Source organism: Bufo gargarizans, chromosome 10 (genome assembly GCF_014858855.1).
Source record: "Bufo gargarizans isolate SCDJY-AF-19 chromosome 10, ASM1485885v1, whole genome shotgun sequence".
Taxonomy (NCBI): domain Eukaryota; kingdom Metazoa; phylum Chordata; class Amphibia; order Anura; family Bufonidae; genus Bufo; species Bufo gargarizans.
In genome coordinates, this window is record NC_058089.1 from 81,143,448 (window position 1) to 81,163,385 (window position 19,938).

At 45.0% G+C, this 19,938-nt stretch overlaps 1 protein-coding gene across 3 annotated transcripts in view; it reads right to left on the minus strand.

Moving 5' to 3' along the window:
* ADCY7 (adenylate cyclase 7) overlaps positions 1–19,938 on the minus strand; it is a 194,241-nt gene that overhangs the window by 94,024 nt on the left and 80,279 nt on the right. The gene's annotated exons all lie outside the window — the stretch shown is intronic.

Consider the following 19,938-nt stretch of genomic DNA (forward strand, 5'->3'; position numbering starts at 1 on the left):
ATAGAGAAAAAATAGCAGTAAAAAAAAAATTGCACCAAAAAAATAAATAAAAAAAGACTGTGTAACACTATCCCAAAGGGGTTTTCATACAAAAAATATTTTGCCTGTATCCACAGTGTAGGTGATAAATGCCTGATTGCTAGGGGCAGCATAGTAGGACCCTCACACTAATCACTACAACAAGCTCATTGCTCATCTTCAGTGAAGCGATAGCCAAGCACTGCACTCCATTCAGCTGCATACTGCTTTGTTCTGCAGGTCTACAGAGTTCGCCACCTGACCAGTAAACCACTGGCCTAGCAGGTATGCGAAGCAGGAGACCCGCTGCCCAGTAATTTTTCAGCGAGGCTGAAGGCCGACTTCATTTAGACAGTGCTTAGGAAGACATTGTAAGGAGTGAGCCACAGAGCCCACTGTTATGAAGGGGATTTTCTCTCACTAGAAATTTCAATAGTAACTTTTCATGTATAATGTATACTGCTAACTACAGTTGATGTACATCTCTTTATATATTAGTACATTATAAGGGTGTTTTTTGTTTGATTGTTTTTAGAAGTATAGTTTTATGATTTTTTTGTAATTGCAAAAAAATTCATGGCACAAAATAAGAGACAAAAATCATAAAACATCCCATTATGGACTGAGAACAAATAAAATTATGGAAGCGCCCGCTCAATAAAATGATGGAATTGACCACCACCTGACAGACCACGGTGACTATACTGGGATCTGGTTTCCATTACAAACCCAGCATTTTCCCAGACATGAAAACAGCATGCGGCACTGTTCTGTGCAGTATTTTAAACTGAATCTGCAACAGAAGCTCCTGACCGATCCTCCAATGCAAATGTGAGCAAAACCTAACATGGACTTCTGTGCATGTAATCAACCCCCCCCCATCAGTCACAGCATACTTGCTCTCTGATTGTCACATATGGGGGTCTTTTTTATTTATTTTTTTAAGAAAAGGAGTGAGAAAATGAGTGTCAAAAGAACAGCCACATAATGCCGTTTAATTGACGCCACAACCCAGACGTTTACCAGCATCAGGATAACGACGTCAGATTAGTCACAGCAAACACACAAATTCCAGTACAGTCTCCATGTTGTATTATCTCCCGCTCCATACTGGATCTTTAGCATTAAACCCATCTATCGCTAGAGAGGAATATCTCAGATTTCTGACAGATGGAGATTTCCTTCAGAACTGACATTTTCTCTCAATGACTGCCGCCATAAACCATCACGGTGTTAATTATCAGTGTTTTTTCATGTGTAGTTTTCCCGTGTGTGTACTCTCTGGATATGATGTAAGATGCTGTCTTTTGTGTCCTCCACCCTGATGGTGTTAAGGCAAGTTTATATATGCGTTTACAAATCCGCCAGGCTGTTCCGCATAATGCCGTGCACGGCTGGATCCCCGTTGACTATAACTGGATTTGGCCCACTTTCCAGTGAAATGGCAGTTTTCAGATGGACAAAAAGTTGTGCATGAACAAATTTTTGTCCAGCCCAAAACCGGCATTTATGCCAGAAAACATCCAGATCCCGACTGGATCCTATTATAGTCAATGAGGTCCGGCGGTGCACGGCATTATCAGGCTAGGACAGATCCGGTGAATTCCGGCAGGCTGTTCCTCTGCTGGAACAGCCTGCCAGATTGGTAAATACATACATGAACGCAGCCTTACAAATAATGGTTGCTGTTTGTTTCAAGTAAAGAAAAACTTTTATTTTTTTCTCCTACAATGTGAGTGTTGTTCCTAAAAGCTGAAGCACTACAACAGGTAATGGCCCAGAACACAAAGAAACAGCTCAATTTGGTGAGTGAACTGACACCAGGAATAGCCGGCAGCTGGGCTTGAGCGAATCGACCTTTGGATCATAGATCCGAAGTCGATTTGCTTAAATACTTTGATTTTAATGCTGTTTCCGTACAGCATTAAAATGTATTGGCTCCGTGAAGCCAAACTTCATCTCGCCCAAAGTCACGCGAGACTTCGGTGAATTACTACAGTATTCATTTCTGCGTATTTAAAAACAATTTAAAATAAGATTCCAAAGTGGGCTTTGGTACTGGCTGGTATCTCAGTACCAAAGCCCACTTCGTTTTCTTATTTCAAATTGTTTATAAAAACGCAGATATTCATACAGTAGTAATACGCAGATATGAATATAGTAGTGCACAGCCCAATCTCGCTATGCTGGACACAGTGAATTCTGGCAGGCTATTTCTCTGCCTGAACAGCCTGACGGATACTTTATCACATACGTGAACATAGCCTTACAAACAGGGACACCTGAAGAAAGACTGCACATAATGGAAAGCAGAACAGCAGAAACAATATCAGAAAGGGACCAAACAAAAAAAACAAAGCCTCAATCTTTGATCCATGCACAGATAATTGGATTTGCATATTTAAAGTAACAAACAGATGCTGTATGGCTGATGCATTGGCTCCAAAGCAACTAGTCACATGAAAAGGGTCAGAAACTTCTTAACAGAACAAGAGGGAAACATCTTGCAGATGGAAGTAGAATAAATGGACAAGCAACAAGGCAAGGGATGTTGGTGTGCCCCGGCCAAAATCGACACAATATAGCTGTACTAGTGAAAGACATGCTGTATGTTCCCAGTATGGAAGGAACGCTTGCCAGCTGTGAAATTCCAAGGCGAAAATTGTGTCATCCTACACGGAAAGAAGATGATAGCCAGCGCCAAGGCAGATGAACGTTTATATTATCTCAACACCGTGAAGGAACAGGTGAGACTCTGCATGCATGGACATGCTTGTATCCACAAGTGGCATAGATGCTTAGGTCATAGACATCCAGAAAACATACAGGAGCTGCAAAAGAAGAACCTAACAAAAGATCTTAAAGCGTCCACCTAAATCTAAAGCTACAACAAGGCCAACACTTCCTAAGGAAAGTCAGACCAGAGCCTCATGACCACTTGGCCTTATACATAGCGGTGACGAATACCGCACCTCGCTACCGCCGGACGTCAAATACGTGGAGCAAGCGAGATACGGTATAGTCACTGGTTACTAAGGCGTGACGTTACGCCGTCCCTGAGGAGCAGGTAAGGTCAGCTTGGTACAGTGTTCACAGACTCCTCCTGTCCACATGGGCACAGAGAGGCAACAAGCTGAGGGAGCCTTTTCACTTAGCTGTAGTCACATGGGAGGCAGTGATGTCAGCAGTTTTCAGGTCCCTCTAAACACAAAGAAAAGACATGTCCGCTTGCTGGCACAAGCATTTTGACCTGTAGGTGCCCCCCCCCCCCCCTGTAGGTGGCTCCAGACCAGAAGGAGGTGGTTCTTGGACTAATGGATCTGCCTGGGTTCCGGATACCAGTAAAGTCCAAGCATGGTACAGTCATTTGGTTTCTTTGGGGAGATATGTATAGCTCCCGTCCCTGGCATCCCACCACCAAACTATGACCACAGGCCTGTTCATCGTGGCCACAGGGACACAAATATGTATCTGGTTTAGGTGTGCGATGGACGGGCGATTCATAATTCCTTATGAATTGCCGGCTCCAATATGTCTAAATATGTCAAAATTTTATTGAACTGGGGAATGGTCTAGACCCCCTGCAGGGAAGTTTTCCTGCAGGATCCGTGCTATTTGAATGGAGGTGAGAAATTGTAAACAAAGGTGGCAGGCTAGAAGTTCTCTGCCATTTGGCTGGGCTTTGAAGCAGGGCTCCCTTGTGGAGTTTACTACCTCTGCTATCTGACAGCAGATGGCTGGTGTGGGAACATGGCTGACAGTAAATAATAATCCATATTCCTCACAATAGCAATATTTGTGGTCCTATGAGAGCGCCTACATCCAGCAGCAACAGGTATACAGTGGCCTTCATAGATTACTTTTCTAGATACACAGTGATCTATCCAATGAAGAACGAAGATGAAGTTCTGGATAAATTACAAGACTATGCAACATGGAGAAGCAACAAGCTTCAGAGGAATCCTTCTTAGAAGTGATAATGGAGACAAATTCACAAGACACAAATTAGAGGAATATTTGAAGCAATGTGGGAACATCAAAAGGCAGTCCCATAAACGCCTGAGCAAAATTGGGTAGCCTGAAAGGAAGTACAAAAGTGGCTGAAACGATCACATGCATGCTGACATTCTGGATTACCTGAAAAATATTGGGGTGAAGCTGTGATGACAGCTACTTACCTACAAAATAGACTCTTCTGTAGAACAATGAAGAAAACCCCATATGAGCTATGGCATGGTGTGAAGGCAATCGTAAAGCATTTAAGAGTTTTGGGATGCAGAATATTTGTTTATATTCCAGAAGAAAAATGCAGCAAACTCCAAAACAGGGCAGTAGAAGGAATCTTTGGCAGATACAGTGACTATTGCAAAGGGTTTAGAATAGTAAAAAGCTTGCTGACATATCATGGATGTGCAGCTAGAGGTCACATCACTGTAATGCCATGTCATCAATGGGATATGTGAGTGGTCCATTTGGACCGAGCTTCCATACAATTATTATTGATCCCTGGGTAGATTATCAATACTATTGGATTGGATCATGTATTGCGATTCATATGAGCTCCTGCACCGATTGCACATTTAATTAACCATTGATGAACACCGATTTATAATTGGTTCTTATTTGGACCAGAGAATTGGTGGGCTTATCTGAACAGTGCCAATTATATAATTTTTATCTTTCACTATCTCCTTGTTTTAGGATTCGTTTATTGATTAATAGCCTACTGTTATCTAATCCCCTGATGAACCTACTGGGGGGGAAACGCGTCGGAATATTTAGGGTAAACTAGGGACGTGCAGAGATAGGTCCCTGTGCAGGGAGCATCCACCATTAGGGTGTTTCCCTGTGTTGAGGGGTAGTGAGGGTTATTGCTAGGGAGAGTTCCCTTTCCTGACTCCTGATACCACTCGTACTCCTGCAATGGGCCCCTCCCCCTAGGGCCCTCTATGTAATGCGACCTAGGTATAGGAATGCCGAGTGGTATAGTGCGGCCTAGAATTTCCCTTTATGTGTGTCACGATGCTCCTACCTGGATACCGCTGGATCCTAGGCTTCGGCTCTGAAGCAATAAATAGGGGGAATAAATGAGGAATTTGCAAGAAAAATTTAGGCCAGACCTTGTATATAGTTGAACAGCAGCGTTACTTGAATAAACATTCATCAGAACCCATCTTCAAGCTTTGTCTTGGTCCTAGCAGGCTTTAGCATTAAAACTGGCAGGCAAACTAGACTCTGCTACATCTGTTTCTCTCTGAATCTGCTGTACTGACAGGCTGGCTGTATAACTCAGATTCTTCTGTCTGCTGCACCTTTTCTCTGTAGTCTGACTCTTAAATTATGCCAGGGAACTTTGCTCCTGAGGCTCTAAGCTGTGTCCTCTATGGCCAGCAGAGCTGAGGGTTCTCTGGCTGGCTTGGACACGTCCAGCAGAGACTTGCCCTGCACACCTTCCCCTAGCAGGGGGTAAGCTAAACTAACTGGACTCTGTCCCCACCCTTCCTGCAGGAAGTAGGACTCACCCACTTCTCTACAGAGGGGGGTTAGAATGGAACGGAAGGTTCCATTCTATCTAAGATAGCTCTGCCATATTTGCTGCCGCCTGCTGGTGAACCAGGCACATTACATGTGAACATAACAGTTACAAACATTAGAAATGCACAGTGTGGTGAACCTGGAACAGAATGCATAGATGACACTAATGTTAGCAGACACTGACAGATGCTGGGTGAAGGAGTGGTAGCACTACTCTGGGGTGTTACACTCCCTGTGTTGGATTGGAATTGTTACTTATCATGCTTGTCACATGCTATATATCTTGATTATTGCAATGGTTTGGTCTACTTTATTTACCTTATTCTTGGGAGTTTTTTTAATTTTAGGAATTAAAAGTTATGTTTTAGAGTCAATGCCTTCTGTGTACTGGTTTATTCTAGTTGCATGACTCGATTATCTGAAGAATATTGGAATTGGTGATTTAGAGTGCACAGAATTCGAAACCCTAAAACCTACACTTACCAATAACAACAGTGTAAATTTTGCTCTGAAAGACTCTGAAAGATAGTGTGGTGACTTTACTGGAAACAAGAGCAGAACAGAAGACTGAAACTAACATCAATCAAACTGCCTGAGAGTCTTCTGAAAAATGGCTGAAGTCAGTGCAAGCCCAAGCCCTGCCAATGAGCAGACAAAACCTAACCACCTGTGCGTCTCTCAGACAAGTCGAGCACAGTCAGTGTATATGAACCTACATCTTGGGAAGAGATATCCCAGAATCCAGAGAGGGAAGCCAACAAAGGGAAGCCAACAAATGGATTAAGGCGGCAGAAGAAGAAATTAGTTCCCTGTAAGAGACCAAACATGTACACTAACAGAACTGCCACCCAGGAGAAAGCCATAGGCTGTAAATGGCCTTTCAAAGGTAAATACAGTACAGATGGCACAGTGGAACAATACCAAGGTAGTCTTGTTGCCAAGGGATGCCCACAGAAATATGGAGAGGACAACGATGAGACATTAGTTCTAGGAGTCAAACACGCTACAGTCAGAGCCTTGCTTGCAGTGGCAACCACAAGAACCATACATATAAAATATTTTAATGTGAAAATGGCTTGCATGGTGAACCATTAGAAAACATTTACATTGAACAGCTGCCAGGATTCAAGGATGAACAAAGACCAGACGTAGTATGCAAACTTCAGAGAAGTATATATGGTCTAAAGGAGGCTGGATATGTAGATGCTGACTGGGCTGGAGACCTCTCTGACAGAAAGTCTACCAGTGGATCAGTTTCTACTTGCAGGTAGTGCCATCAACTGGACTAGCAGAAAACAACTCTCTGTACCATGTTCGTTAAAGGGGTTTGTACAGGCAGTATATATTGATGACCTATTCTCAGGATAGGTCATCAATTACTGATCGGCAGGGGTCCGACACCCAGCACCCCTGCCAATCAAGCTGTCTGAAGAGGAGGCGGATCTCCATGCGAGCACTACTTCATCTTCATTAGAATGCCCGTCGTCTCGGAAAGTGCAATGTAATCACTTATACTCGCTCCATTCAAGTACTTGTGATTACACTACGCCGCTGATACAAGGAAGATGACTGCAATGAAGAGGAAGCAGCGCTCGTGTGGCATGCCACCTCCTCTTCAAACTGATCGGCGGGGGTGTCGGGGGAGTCGGACCTCCACGATCAGATATTGATTACCTATCCTAGGGACAGGCCGTCAATAAATACTGACTGCACAACTCCTTTAAGCTTTAGAAGTTGAGATGGGGTGTTGGAGAATAGCATCAGCTGCAGCTTAATGCTGGGGGAACTATGCTGAGCCGACAGCAGATGGCGCTATGTTATCGATCAGTGTTTATTCATGTGTAGTTCTTCCAGGGTACTCTCTGGTTATGATGTAAGATGGTGTCGCTTGTGTTCTCCGTCTTGACGGTGTTACATATAGTGGTTGCTGTTTGCTCTCCCACAATGCGAGTGCTTTTCCTGAAACAGAGGGGACGTATTTTTCTTGGCTCTCTGGTTATTTGCATCTCTAGAAGAGCTCAATCATTACACCTGTTCACACATTAGGCCGACACAGCATTTTACATTAAAAGGGGTTGTGCATCTTGGCAAGGGTCCAACTCCCGGCACCCCCGCCGATCAGCAGTTTTAACTGGCGCTCGTGTGAATTCTGCTTCCTGCAGAGGCGGCGCAGGGCAATTACAACTGCTCGCCCCATAGTGCAGGCAGTTTTTATGAGGAAGCAGCACCTGCACAAGTGCCGCTACTCTTTAAAACAGCTGATTGGCAGGTGTGCCAGAAAATGCCCACCCCCAATCTAATATTGATGACCTGACGATAAGTTATCAATATCATGACACTAAACAACACCTTTAAAAACAACAGGAAAAAATAGTTTTATAAAAAAAACAAAAAACCATCGGTGCCAAAGCCCCAAAAAACCCACACCCTTTTTACCCAAGCAAATTTGCCAAATATGGCAACCCAATCTACAGACTATGAAAGGAGCTCCAATCAAACTCCTCCTCACTATGGCCACACTTGTATCGGAAGGAGCCATCCCATAGAAGTGAATAGTAATTACATTGCTCACCACTGCGATGTTGATGGCGAGCAGGTAAACAATTAGGGGAAGCCTGCTCCGGAATGGCGCACTGCCTCTACTATCACCTGATCGTTGGGGGTGCCGAGTTTCGGACTCCGCCAATCTGATATTAATGACCTATCCTGAGGACAGGTCATCAATAAAAACTATAGCGCCTACTGCTTAGACCCAGCGGCAGCCTCTGCACCAGTTTCCCTCTGAACATCTGATCAGTGCGGTTACCTCCCTTAAATACACAATGCTCATTGAGCAACATGAATAGGAAATCAGTAAACAGCGTAAAAACACCTTCTGCTCTCCCATGGGTGCTCTCCAGTCTCTGACAGCTGGGCACCTCATGCTCTTTGCCAGGGCAGCTGGCTGAAACCCGAACCGTAAATGTTCATTGGACCTAGACTGCATATAACACAAATCACTACCACAGAGACAAGCTGAGGATGCCCAATCACCTGTTACAATCACACAAAGGGTAATGATACTTAAGGTGGATTTACACGGGCAGATTATCCTGAAAACGCTCGTCCCCAACAATCTGCACGTGTAAAGGTGCAGCTGATCACCTGAGCGGAACGCTCGTTCATCGGATGATCCTCTCGTTAGTGCAGGCACCTAAATTATCATTTCTGGGCAGCAGATCGTGCTGTCTTAGGCTACTTTCACACTAGCGTTTTTCTTTTCCGGCACTGAGTTCCGTCACAGAGACTCTATACCGGAAAATAACTGATCAGTTTTATCCCTATGCATTCTGAATGGAGAGTAATCCGTTCAGGATGCATCACAATGTCTTCAGTTCAGTCTTTTTGACTTTTCAGGACGGAAATAATACCGCAGCATGCTACGGTTTTATCTCTGTCCAAAATTCCGGAACACTTGCCTGAATGACAGATCCGAATTTTTTCCCATTGAAATGCATTAATGTCGGATCCGTCCCCGAGTGTTCATGCGCATGCTCAGACCGAAAATTTTTTAAAAAAAATAAATGTCGGATCCATTTTTCCGGATGACACCGGAGAGACGGATCCGGCATTTCAATGCATTTGTCATACGGATCAGGATCCTGCCTGCCGGAATCCTCTGCCACAAGTGTGAAAGTACCCTAAACAGTATTAATCCAAAGTTTTGTACAAAGCTCATCACTAGTCAAAACGCCTAAAAAAACGCTAAGAGCTACAGCGTGCTGTGTTTGTGAAAAGGAGCCAGAAAGCCAAAAAACACCACCACAAAAAAAAGTGTCTCCTGTATTTCATATTTCACATAGACCTTCAGCTACCACCTGGTGTTTTTTTTCTGCCAAAAATGTGCAGAAAAAAAAAACCTGTGTGTGAAAATACCCCATCAGATTTTTTTTATTTTTTTCAAAGCATGAAGCACCCTCTAGTTATTTATGTTGGCATAAACTACAACCAAAGGAAAGGCCCAGGCATCATCTAGTTCTGGCTGAGGAGCCCTCGGTATAATATTCATGAGCGTCCAGGAAGCTGAGATATGAGGACTTGTTTGATGTACAGCAGCTTTATCTCTGTTTGGGACCTGGAGAAAAATCAATGGTCACCAGTGATTTTCCCTCCCTAATAAATTTTGCCCATTCTCACGACTGTATATTTGTGTCCAAATTGCGGAACAGGTGCAGACCCATTCATTTTAATGGGGAGGCAAAAGATACGGACAGCACACCGTGTGCTGTTCACATCCGTATTTATGCTCCGCGGCCCCGCAAAAGAAAAAGAACAAGTCCTATTCTTGCCTGTTTTGCAAACAAGAATAGGCATTTCTATTATAGGGCTGGCCATTCAGTTCCGCAAAATGCAGAACACACATGGCAATTTGCAGACCGCAAAAACAGATACGGCCTTCTGAATGAGCCCTAAACAGAGATTCCACAGTTTTATTAGAGGGGTTCTCCAGGATTTAAAAGCTGATAACCCATCCCTAGGATCATTTTGGTGGGGGTTCAACACCAGCACTCCCACCAATCAGCTTTCCATAGAAAGGAAAGGAGAGCACACTGAGCAAGCATGGCCACCGCTCCATTCACTTCTATCAGACTGCCATAGATAGCCAAGCCCGCGATCAACTATTTTCGGTAGTCCCATGCAAATAAATGGAGAGGTGGCCACGCTTGCCCTGTATGCTGTCCTTTCATTTCTATGGTACTTCCGAAAATAGCCAGGCGAGTGCGCAGCCACTCTCCTCTCACTTCGGGGGTCCCAATCAAGAGATAGGTGAGGGTCCCAGAGGTGGAACCTGCATCTAGCAGACATTGGTGGCATGGTCTAATATGCCATCAATGTGTGAGACAACCCCTTTAATTCCTGATCTGAGGGTGTCTTTTCAGCTGGTGGCCTGGCTCACAATCCCAAAGGTGTTTGATGGGGTTGAGCTGAGGGCTTTGTGGCCAGTCAGGTTCTAGCACACTAAACTCACCCAACCGTGCCTTTATGGACCTTGCTTTGTGCACTGGGCAGTCATGCTGGAACAGAAAAAGGACTTTCCCAAAGTTGGAACCATACAATTGTCCAAAATGTCTTGGTATGGCGATGAATTAAGATTTCCCTTCACTGGAACTAAGAGGACCAGGCCACCCCTGAAAAACACTGCACAGCATCATCCCTCCTCCACCAAACAGTTGGCACAATGGAGTCAGGCAGGTAATGCCCCCCTGGTATTTGCCAAAGCCAGACTCGTCCGTCAGACTGCCAAATAGTGAAGTGTGGTTAGATAAAACCCATCATACTTTATTTAGTCTTGAAACTATTGCCATGACTAAGGGTACTTTCACACTAGCGTTATTCTTTTCCGGTATTGAGTTCCGTCCTAGGGGCTCAATACCGTAAAAAAAATGATCAGTTTTAGGCCTCATGCACACGACAGTTGTTTTTCTCTGCCTCCATTCCGTTTTTTTTGTGGATAGGATGGGGACCCATTCATTTCAATGGTCAGCAAAAAAATGCTGATAGTTCATCCGTTTGTGTTCCGCGTCCGTTGTCCGTGTTTCCCTTCACCAAAAAAAAATAGTGCATTTATTACAAGGGATCTGTGAAAAAAAACGGATCCTACAAAAAAACGGGTGCCGCATCCGTTTTTTTTACGGGCGCACAATTTGCGGACGCAAAAAACAACTGTCGTGTACATGAGGCCTTATCCTAATGCATTCTGAATAGAGAGCAATCCGTTCAGGATGCATCAGTTCAGCAGTCACTGTACGGTTTTTGGACGGAGAAAATACCACAGCATGCTGCAGTTTTCTCTCCGGCCAAAAATACTGAACACTTGCCATTGAAATGCATTAATGCCGGATCCGGCCCCAAGTGTTCCGGCAAAACGGATCCGTTCTTTCCGTCCGCGCATGCGCAGACCATTAAATCTGTGAAAAAAATAAATACCGGATTTGTTTTTTCGGATGACAACCGGAAAGACTGATCCGGTATTGCAATGCATTTGTGAGACGGGTCCGCATCTGGATCCATCTCACAAATGCATCCGTTTGCATCCAGATTGCCGGAATCCTCTGCCGCAAGTGTGATAGTACCCTAAAGGTGTCTGACCGCCAGAAATGCATAAGCAAAATTGATTAAAAAGACTGAAAGTATGATGGATTTTTCTGATCAAACTTCTATTTTCCATATCAACTGGGAGCCAGCTCTGTGTTCGTGCTCCAACATAGTGGACGGAGGGGAGCTGATTCAATTTGTATCATAAGAGGCATGCTCTACAGCACTCCATCAAGGGTGGCATACAGCTGCTCGGCCATGTCAGGTCCCGGTGTTAAAGGGTTTCTGTCACCAGAATTAACCCTATTAGACGAGCTGACATTAGCGATGTGAACCTAACTAGCCTATTCCCACTTTTATCTAAGCCCCCATTACTGCAGAAATATAACTTTTATAATATGCTAATTAGCCTCTAGGTGCAGGGGGGGGGGGCGTTGCACCTGCTCCTAGAGGCTCCGTTTTCCCACCTCTGGCCACGGCCTGCGCCGTCCCATTGAGTATTCGGCGCAGGCGCAGTGAGTAAAGGGTGCTCGGCGACTGCCGGCTTCCTCACTGCCCCTAATACTGAACGGCGCAAGACTTCACCAGCGCACAGGGCCGGCAGTTGGAGGTGAAGGCTGTCTGGCCCTGTTAGTCTAGTGTAGCAGGGAGTGGCCAGAGGTGGGAGATCAGAGCCTCTAGGAGCAGTGGCAACGCCCCCTCCTACCTGCACCTAGAGGCTAATTGGCATATTATAAAAGTTATATTTCTGGAGTAACGGGGGCATAGATAAAAATAGGAAAAGACTAGTTAGGTTCAGCTGACATTAGCACATCGCTAATGTCAGCTAGTCTAATAGGGTTAATTCTGGTGACAGAAACCCTTTAACACCAGAGGTCTGGACTCGGCAGAGCGTTGGCAATTTTTATGCACTATACACCTCAGCACTCAATGACCCGCCATGTAACTTTATGTGGTCCCCACTTCGTGGCTGAGTTGCTGTTGTTCCTAAACCCTTCCTCTTTACAATACCGCCACTCACAGATGATTTTGGAATATCTAGGAGGAAGAAATTTAACCAACTGATTTGTCGCAACTGTGACACCTTATTATCTCACCACGCTGGAATTCAGTCAGCTCTCTAGAATGACCTATTTCACATATGTTTGTAGAGGCAGACTGCATTGCTAGGGGCTGGATTTTATACACCTGTGGCAATAGGATTGAAGGAACCACCTAAATTCAATGATTAAGAGGTGCATCCCAATATGTTTGTCTATATAGTGTACGCTATTTGAGCTTCTTTCATCTTCAAATCAGTAATGGCAAAAGGAAATGAACTAATTGTACAGTACTATTATATACTAGCAATCCCAAAAAATAAGGAAAACTGAGGCTTATAATGTTCCTACTATATACGGTACGTGCTCTGAGATTTTAAATGGACAAATGTATGACAAAACATATGAAATGCCGGCCCAATAAGATACTGAATGAAATACACCGTGGTACATTTTTTAAATGGCAAATGGTGATTGTTAATTTACCATCACTGGAAAACGTAAACTTGCCACATAAGTCTTTGTATGGCCGCACATAATACAGGGTGGCCCAGGAAAAAGTAGCCGCCTCCAATATCCCCAAATCAAACTGTCTGATAGTAAGACAGTAATGAGGCAGTTTGATTTGGGGGTAATGGGAGGTGGGCTACTTATTCCCGGGCCACCCTGTATAAACTCTGCAGATTTTCAGCATTTGCAATAGCAGCGAAGTGGGAGTTATTACAAAAAAAGTCTCTTCCAGACGCTGCTGGATCCTGCACATAACTTGGATTATGGATTTTAAAGGGGTTGGCCAGTTTATATTACTAGCGATATATATATGCATGCAGCTAGTAATGAGCATTATGTCCAATAGTTTAAAGAGGCTCTGTCACCTGGATCAACCCTATACAACCAGGTATATAGCCTGGTAGGGTTGATGAAGCGGATTAAAATGGTACCTTCATTTTCACGGTAGGTGCCTGCTTTTTAGAGGAAATCCGTACTTTTATTCCTATGCAAATTAGCTATTCAAGCACCAGGAGGTGGGCTTTGCAGTAAGAGTACCGCTCCAGCGATGCCCCTGGTGCTCAATACTAAAGCTTCTTTTGTTCAAAATATGCCCCCCCTAGATTGACAGCGCTAGATTACAGGTGTACACTCACTCGCTAGAACGTCTTCAGCTACTTTCACACTTGCGTTTGGTGCGGATCCATCATGGATCTGCACAGACGGCTCCGTTCAGATAATACAACCGTCTGCATCCGTTTAGAACGGATCCGTTTGTATTATCTTTCACATAGCCAAGACGGATCCGTCTTGAACACTTCTGAAAGTCAATGGAGGACGGATCCGTTTTCCATTGTGCCAGATTGTGTCAGTGAAAACGGATCCGTCCCAATTGACCTACATTGTGTGTCAGGACGGATCCGTTTGGCTCAGTTTCATCAGACGGACACCAAAATGCTGCAAGCAGATTTTTGGTGTCCGCCTCCATAGTGGAATGGAGACTGAATGGAGGCAAACTGATGCATTCTGAGCGGATCTTTATCCATTCAGAATCCATTCCGCCTCTGTCACACGGGAGTCATGTTTTATATCCAGATGCGTCCCGAGTGCATTGCGGCAAACCCGCGCGAGTAGGTATGCAATTTCAGTCCGTTTTGACTGGAATTGCGTTCCGTTGTTCAGTTTTTATCGCGCGGGTGCAATGCGTTTTGCACGTGCGTGATAAAAAACTGAATATGGTACCCAGACCCGAACTTCTTCACAGAAGTTCAGGTTTGGGTTCAAGGTTGTGTAGATTGTATTATTTTCCCTTATAACATGGTTATAAGGAAAAATAATAACATTCTGAATACAGAATGCATAGTACAATAGGGCTGGAGGGGTTAAAAAAATAATAATAATAATAATTTAACTCACCTTAATCCACTTGTTCACGCAGCCGGCATCTCTTCTGTCTTCATCTGTGAGGAAAAGGACCTGTGGTGACGTCACTGCGCTCATCACATGGTCTGTCACATGATCTTTTACCATGGTAATGGATCATGTGACGGACCATGTAATGAGCGCAGTGAGGTCACCACAGGTCCTTTTCCTCACAGATGATTAAGGTGAGTTAAATAATTTTTTATTTTTTTTAACCCCTCCATTCCTACTGTACTAAGCGTTCTGTATTCAGAATGCTATTATTTTCCTTTATAACCATGTTATAATGGAAAATAATAATGTTCCGATCCCCATCCCAATCGTCTCCTAGCAACCGTGCGTGAAAATCGTACCGAATCCGTACTTGCTTGCCGATGCTTGTGATTTTCACGCAGCCCCATTCACTTCTATGGGGCCTGCGTTGTGTAAAAAACACAATATAGAGCATGCTGCGATTTTTACGCAACGCACAAGTGATGCGTGAAAATCACTGCTCATGTGCACAGCCCCATAGAAATGAATGGGTCCGGATTCAGTGCGGGTGCAATGCGTTCACCTCACGCATTGCACCCGCGCGGAAAACTCACTTGTGTGAAAGGGGCCTTAGGGCAAACCTGATCTGTTTTGGACCGCTTGTGAGAGCCATGAACGGATCTCACAAAAAGAAAGCCAAAACGCCAGTGTGAAAGTAGCCTAAGATGAATACTGCGCACGTGCCGTTCACATCACTGAACCCAGAAGTGACTGTGCTGTCGGCTTCAACTTCGGTGCTCTGGCAGAAGCTGAAGACGTTGTGCGCACGTACCGTTCAAGCAAGCAAATCAGTGAGGAGGTGCGAGATCTCAGCGCTGAAGTCTAGCACTGTCACTCTAAGGAGGGGGTGTGTTTTGAAGGAAAGATTCGTTAGTATTTAGCACAAGGGGCATCGCTGGAGCGGCGCTCATACAGCATAAGCCCACCTCCTGGTGCTCAAATAGCTCATTTGCATAGGAATAAAATTACAAATTTCTTATGAATGCAGGCAGCTACAGTAAAAATTAAAGGGGTTATCCAACCCATATAATGCCACCTCTAATGCCCAGGTGGTACTTACCCCGCTCCCCAACACCCGTGTCGCTCCTAATGCCCACACAGTCGCCGCATGGATCAAAACATCCAGCGCTATTGGCTGATTTCCCCCTCTATCGCCGGGGAGAGGGGTAAGTACAACCTGTATGAGGGGCCCAGGCATTAGAGGGGTTGGATATCATTTTAATCAGCTTCATCAACCCTATTAGCCTGGCAGTATAGGGTTGATCCTGGTGACAGAGTCTCTTTAAGGGTACGTCTACACTGCAATTTTGGGTGCGCCCGTGTTGCATGCAAGTATTGCAGTGTAGTGGGGCTGCCATAGGAATGAATGGGGACCAGTGTGACTCGCCTTATTGCTGTGATCCTGACATGCAAATTGGAGAAAATCCAACCCTGCTGTTCTTTTGTGATTCGTGTGTCTGCGACCCTATTCATTCCTACGGCGGCCCCTGCTACACTGCAATAATCTATGGTTACACGACAGCTGTTGCGGCCAAAATCGCTGTGTAGACGTATCCCAATAATAATAATTCCTGGATCGTCCTTCCGGCGTCAGGGGACCTGTATGTAAACATCAGATATCAGCGCCGATAGTTTAATAATGATTATTACATGCTAGGACAACCCCTTTAAATCTGCAGAATGGCATTTTATGTTGCGGATATCTGCCGTGGATTTCACCCTTGGCAATACAGAAGGTGAAATGTGGAGCAAACCTACAGCATTTCTGCAATAATTCTTGCCACAAAATACACACAATTTAAAGTAAAGATTTTGCTGCTGTGAATAGTGAGAGATATTGTACATTGCGGATTTGCAGCTGCGGAAAATCCACAGCGGACTGTTTCTTGTGACTTTGAAGATCGGGACAATTATTGGGACGAATGTATATGAACGCTTGTTCCCGAAAATGTGCTGCTGATTAACACTTTTAAAAAAGTAGCGCAAATTGTGGCACCTAGGGCTTCTACACTTTTTTCTGACATGCTTGATAAGGGGTGGGAGGGGCAGGTTTAAAATGCACCAAAATTTTGCCACAGTTCTATCTCAACGTAAGTAAGCCAACCAGTAGTTAAAGGGGTTGTCTCATCCCACCGCTGGGACCCGCACCTATATCAGGAACGGAGCCCTGCAAAGTGGTGGCTGGAGGACCATAGAAGTGAATGGGAGCGCACCACGCATGACCGGCCACCAAACCTATTTACTTCTATGGGCCTGAGCCAGCACTTTGCGGGGCTCTGTTCACGATATAGGTGCGGGTTCCACCGCTGGGACCCGCACCTGTCAGACAATGGAGGCATATCCTAGCGATATTACCCCATTGTCTGTGATGAGATGACCCCTTTAAGTTTCTATTACACCTGCAGATAATGGTAAAGATCATCGGGGAGCTCTCATCAGCAATGATCTGGCAGTGTAACACTGCCGCCGATTACCTGATGTACGAGGAAACTCTCATCGGGTAATTTGAATATTTTATCAGGTGTAAATATAATCATTTGCAGGCGGTAGATCGTGCTGTGTAATCACAATCTGCTGCCGGAAAACAGTGGCATTAGCGATCGCTCCTCTCCATACTGTGGAGGAGATCGCTGCATGCAATAGAAGCGGTCTCCTCTGCTAACGAGCAGGCGATTGCCAGGAAGAAACGCTTCCCTCCCGACAATCGCCTGCCAAATCTGCAGGTGTCATATGAGCTTAAGGACTCATGCACACGACCGTTTTTTTTTAAGGTCCGCAAAAACGGGGTCCGTAGGTCCGTGATCCGTGACCGTTTTTTCGTCCGTGGGTCTTCCTTGATTTTTGGAGGATCCACGGACATGAAAAATGAAAAAAAAATCAGTCAAGTTTGCCATTGAAATTATAGGAAAAACGGACACAGATCACGGACACGGATCACGGACACGGATGCCAATCTTGTATGCATCCGTGTTTTTTCACAGACCCATTGACTTGAATGGGTCCGTGAACCGTTGGCCCTGAAAAAAATAGGACAGGTCATATTTTTTTCACGGCCAGGAAACACGGATCACGGATGCGGCTGCCAAACGGTGCATTTTCCGATTTTTCCACGGACCCATTGAAAGTCAATGGGTCCACGAAAAAAAACGGAAAACGGCACAACGGCCACAGATGCACACAACGGTCGTTGTGCTGTCCGATTTTTTTCAGGACCCATTGAAAATTAATGGGTACGCAACTGGTCCAGATCTGTTCCGCAAAAAACGGAACAGATCAGGAAAGAAACAACGGATGTGTGAATAGACCCTTAGGCCCCTTTCACACGGGCGAGTATTCCGCGCGGATGTGATGCGTGAGTTGAACGCATTGCACCCGCACTGAATCCCGACCCATTAATTTCTATGGGGCTGTTCACATGAGCGGTGATTTTCACGCATCACTTATGCGTTGCGTGAAAATCGCAGCATGCTCTATTTTGTGCATTTTTCACGTAACGCAGGCCCCATAGAAGTGAATGGGGTTGCATGAAAATTGCAAGCATCCGCAGGCAAGTGCGGATGCTGTGCGATTTTCACGCACGGTTGCTAGGAGACGATCGGGATGTAGACCCGATCATTATTATTTTCCCTTATAACATGGTTATAATGGAAAATAATAGCATTCTGAATACAGAATGCATAGTACAATAGCGCTGGAGGGGTTAAAAAAAATTAAAAATAATTTAACTCACCTTAATCCACTTGATCGCGCAGCCGACATCTCTTCTGTCTGTCTTCTGTGCTGTGTGGAGGAAAAGGACCTGTGGTGACGTCACTCTGGTCATCACATGAACCATCACCATGGTAAAAGATCATGTGATGACTGGAGTGACGTCACCACAGGTCCTGTTCCTGCACACAGCTAAGATGAAGACAGAAGGAGATGCCGGCTTCGCGATCAAGTGGACTAAGGTGAGTTAAATTATATATTTTTTTTTTAACCCCTCGAGCGCTATTTTACTATGCATTCTGTATTCAGAATGCTATTATTTTCCCTTATAACCATGTTATAAGGGAAAATAATACAATCTACAGAACACCGATCCCAAGCCCGAACTTCTGTGAAGTTCGGGTTTGGGTACCAAACATGCGCAATTTTTCTCACGCGAGTGCAAAACGCTGAAAATTCGCGGGTGTTCCCGCAACGCACCCGCACATTTTCCCGCAACGCCCGTCTGAAAGAGGCCTAAGGGTACTTTCACACTTGCGGCAGAGGATTCCAGAACTGCCTGCCGGATCCGGCAATCCGAATGCAAACGGATGGCATTTGTCAGACGGATCCGGATCCGTCTGACAAATGCATTGAAATACCGGATCCATCTCTCCGGTATCACCTGGAAAAACGGACCCGGTATTATTATTTTTTTTTTTTTAAAGGTCTGCGCATGTGCAGACCGGAAAGCCGGATCCGGTTTGCCGGAACACTTAATGCCGGATCGGGCAAACTTCAATGTAAATTAATGCCGGCATTCCGGCAAGTGATCAGTATTTTTGTCCGGCGAGAAAACTGCAGCATGCTGCGGTATTTTCTCCGTCCAAAAAACGTAAGAGGGACTGAACTGATGCATCCTGATGCATACTGAACGGAATGCTCTCCATTCAGAATGCATATGGGTAAAACTGATTTTTTTTCCGGTATTGAGCCGCTGTGACGGAATTTAATACCGGAAAACAAAAAACGCTAGTGTGAAAGTACCCTAACCCTGGGTTCACACCTGAGCGTTCCTCAAACGCGCGTTTTACGCGCGTTTTTGTCGCGCGTTTTTATGCGCGTTTTTTGTAATAGTAAACGCGCGTTTGACGCGCGTTTGTGTCATTGACTGCAGTGTCCTATGGCCACAAACGCGCGTCAAAACGCCCCAAAGAAGCTCAAGTACTTGTTTGAGCGTCGGGCGTTTTACAGCGCGTTCGTACGCGCTGTAAAACGCCCAGGTGTGAACCCTTCCCATAGGGAAGCATTGGTTTTCATGTCTTAAGCGTTTTACAGCGCGTTTGAACGCGCTGTAAAACGCTCAGGTGTGAATCCAGGGTTAGTCTACACCAGATTTGTCATGCGGCCGGAGCCCCTGTGATAATTCTGGTGCAGGTCTAGACAGCCGGTCTCCACTCACACCATCTATAGAATTAGTAAATCTGGGCCATTGTTTGTCCGCAGGGATATGCTGACGATACACAATGAATCTGTAGTTAGCAATCATTTATCTCCATACAGATCGGATGATTGCTGTCTGTGAATGTAGCTGAACTGGTGGTCAATGATCGGGAACATACAGTTCCTTTCAGATTGT